A 3,766-nucleotide genomic window follows, 5' to 3' on the forward strand; every position below is an offset into this window, starting at 1 on the left:
AGGAGACTGCTTTTCTGCCTTTCTTTACATGATCTCTGAATGTAAGAAGAGCCCTTTGGATCAGGCTATGGGGCGCAGGTAGACCATGAGCAGGACTTGAGGGCAGGGGCACCCACCCCTCCTGTGGTTTCCACCAGCTGGGATTCAGAAGCCTTGCTGTCTCCCACTGTGGAGGCAGAGCAGGGCAGAGCAGGGGGGAGCCAGGGAGGCTGGGGCCCCGGGTGCAGATTGGGGGTGTGTGAACCAGGCATCCCCCGCATGGGCCCGGTGTGTGTGCCCCCTGGGTGAGTGCAGAGGATGTTCTTCACCCTCCATGCCCTGCCCCGCTCCTGCCCACCAGCTGACGCCCCCCAGTACCTGGCGGGGGGAGCGTGTGGAGGGGGAAGAGCACCCTCTGCACCCCACCCCCGCCTGGTGTGTGAGTGCCCACCCATCAGCAGCTGGGGCTGGGTGAGCACGGAGGGAGCCCGGCAGCAGCAGCAGCAGCGAGGGCTGGGTGAGCATGCCCCATTCCCGCTTGGGGGGGGCGTGCGTACACCCCCACCCACCCCGGGCACCTGTGCCCCTCAGCATAGCCACCATGGCTAGTAGCCCTCTTAATAGCCCTCCTTAAAGCCTTCGCTGCCTCCTGTGGGAGGGAGTTCCAGAGTTTAACTCTGCAGTGGATGACATATATTTTGATTTTCCAAACAGGTGCTCAAGACCTGCCAAAATTCTCCCCTATATTACCTCCTGAAAGGAGCCCACCTTCTTCTTCAGTGTTTGCAGGATGGAAAGACCCTGGCAGCATCCTTGCAGAGCAGAGGCCCTTCACACCTTGGTATGGGGAGGGTCCTGCAGCGATCGCCCTTCCGATCAAGGCAGCATCGATTCTCTCCCTCCCCAACCCCTTCGCTTTTTCACCCAAGACTCCCAGCCTGCTCTTGGCTTCCTTCAGCCCAACGCCTCTTTGCAAATGGATTCCCCTTTGTATCTGAATATTTTGATTACAAATTTGCCAAAGTACCTGGCACAATAATGAGCCCATTTTGTTTGGCTAATCACAGCTGCCTATTCCCCACTGGCAGGCCAGGAAATTCGAAGCCGAGGTCTCCTCTTCACGATCACATTAGAGTTTATTAAATTCTCATTCAAACATTAGCATTTTAGGTTCCTAATCCCATTACAGCCAATTAGCTGGCCCTCCGTATAGCGTGCCGTTGTGGGTGGGCTGGGCTTGCCAGTTATTTTGCATGTGTCTGAGAGAGAGGCTCCCAATGGGGGTTTTCAGTATTCTGTGAGTTTCCTTTAAAGCAGAATTAAAAAACCTATGAGTGGAATGAACATACAGGCAGAAGGGTCATTCTCTATCAGAGCCCCATCAAAGAAGCACAGGTGTTTCTAGATGGCCAAGAGCTTCCAGGACTTCCTAACCTGAGACACTAGCAGCTGTTTGAGAAGGGGACCTCGTAGTATTTAATTGTGGACGCGTTTGGCATTTTAACACTCCAACTTCAGTGGCAAAAAGAAAACCCCAAAGCAAATGTTTCCCGATATAAATCATGCAGGGCTCAGGTTTCCACTCTCCTCTCAGCTCTGAATTTGCTGGCTGGCTGTGCTGCTTGACTCTCACTCCTGCCCTCCTTGGCCCCTCTCACAACAACAATCCTACAACACGAAAGATGTGGGATGGGTTTTAATGGGTAGGAGAGGATATATTAATTGCAATTTAGCCTTCCAGGCTCCCACGTTTGTGGGTTGAACAGAGTTTCAAAATCCCATTCTCAGCAGCAAAACTAAGAGCATAGGAATATACTTCCACGGAAGTCTAGTGTCCAGCTCAAGGGAAGATATAGTCCCACGCTCTTCTGCCTTGGTTAGACCACACCTGGGATACTGTGTCCAATTCTGGGCACCACAATTTAAGAAGGGTCTTGACAAGCTGGAACATGTGCAGAGGAGGGTGACCGAGATGATCAAGGGTCTGGAAACCAAGCCTTACGAGGAGCGCTTGAAGGAACTGGGTGTGTTTAGCCTGCGAAAGAGGAGACTGAGAGGAGATATGATTGCCATCTTCAAATATCTTAAGGGCTGCCACATGGAAGAGGGAACAAGCTTGTTTTCTCCTGCTCTGGAGGGTAAAACTTGAACCAATGGCTACCAGTTTCAAGGAAGGAGATTCCAACTAAACATTCAGAAAAACTTTCTTGACAATAACAGCTGATCGACAGTGGAACCGTCTCCCTTGGGAGGCGGTGGACTCTCCTTCCTTGGTGTCAGGGACTGGGCAGAAGAGGACACTGAAGGGGGTGATGTCAGGGGCTGGACAGAGGAGGAGGAGTGGTGGAGACCACCTCCCCATCCTGACCCTTCGATGGAGGAGGAAGAGGAATATAGTATAGATTTACAACAGGGGTTTGCGGGAGGTCACAGCTCAGAGGCAGATGAGGGGAAATTTGGGAAATGATGGGAGAGGCGGAGCAGCAGCTGGCTGACACATTGTCACTAGAAAGCATTCCAGACCCTTCATCTCCCAGAACCTGGCAAGCCCTAAAAGTAGGAGAGCAAAGAGCTCAGAGGCAGAGGGCACAGAGGAGACACTGACCAATGAGGAAGTGGGAGAGAAGGGGGGTGGAGATTCACTCAGGACAGTGCCATTATCCAAGAGGTTCTCTCTGTAAGGTCTGAAATAAAAAAGAACTGTAAGAAACTTTTCCTTGTCTTTATACTTTTCTGGCCAACCAGCCAGGAGCCACTGACAGCATCCTGACATTTGGTGGTTTCTAAGCAGAGGTTGGATGGCCTCCTGTCCTGGATGCTTTAGCTGAGATTCCTGCATTGCAGGAGGTTGGGCTAGATGACCCTTGGTGTCCCTTCCAACTCTATGACTCTGTGATTCCATAAATTAGGCTGTAAAGCCTTGTTTTGAGCGACTCCAGCTATGAAATAAGCTGGCACCTCTTTCTTACAGGCAATAACTTGGGAAGTAAGTTTATAAATATAATTGACTTACTTACAATCTTGCATTGTTTCACAGCAATGGCAGCAGTAGAATCCATGCAGGCAAAATACTTAAATTTACAATATAACTAGCTTCGGGCATGTGTCTAAAGCTGGAGCAAGCACATAGAATCATAGAATCATAGAGTTGGAAGAGACCACAAGGGCCATCGAGTCCAACCCCCTGCCAAGCAGGAAACACCATCAGAGCACTCCTGACATAATAGAAAATGTGTGTTTGGATGTGTGTTTGCATCCAACTCTGGCCAAAGGAAGAGAGAGATGGAGGAACAGGAAGTACTACATGCTCCTTCCTCTCCAGGAGGGGAGGGGAAATGACATCACAAAGAACCCTCTCTACCAATTGTATTTCTATGATCTGCCCATCAGCAATACAGCTCTGTGGCATTAGTCCCTTCTCATGCCAACTAGCAAGAATATGTATTTGTTAGGTTTGGCTGCTGATCTCTCACAAAAGACAGGGCATGTTTGGAAAGGAGACGTTGGCATAAAGACCGGGAGTGGACAAAACCAAAACAGCGAAGGGCTTTCACCTTGGCCCGTTGTCAGGCCCTCCCTTCAGCAATTCAGGAAGGCCATTATAGGAAAATACCATACGAGGAGACGAAATGACCATGTGGCTCTGGGCAGCAGGAAAATGGAGCACACCCTTCTTCACTGCCAGTATTATATAGACATTTGAGCCAGGTTTATCCAGCCCATCCTATATACATCCCCAGGGCGTTCAGAACAACACAACATCTTCCTATTACTACAGGACGAAAGC

The 3,766-nt window shown here is 50.4% G+C and overlaps 1 long non-coding RNA gene across 1 annotated transcript; it reads right to left on the reverse strand.

Annotated features, from left to right (window-relative positions):
* Window positions 1-1,096: 1,096 nt before the first annotated feature.
* Window positions 1,097-3,107, reverse strand: LOC309521390. The gene is made up of 2 exons (XR_014214644.1): window positions 2,993-3,107; window positions 1,097-1,647 (listed from the first exon to the last, which is right to left on the reverse strand). It is a non-coding gene; the product is annotated as an uncharacterized lncRNA (long non-coding RNA).
* Between the last annotated feature and the right edge of the window lie 659 nt (window positions 3,108-3,766).

Source organism: Podarcis vaucheri (assembly GCF_965113315.1).
Source record: "Podarcis vaucheri genome assembly, chromosome: 16".
NCBI classification, from domain to species: Eukaryota; Metazoa; Chordata; class Lepidosauria; order Squamata; family Lacertidae; genus Podarcis; species Podarcis vaucheri.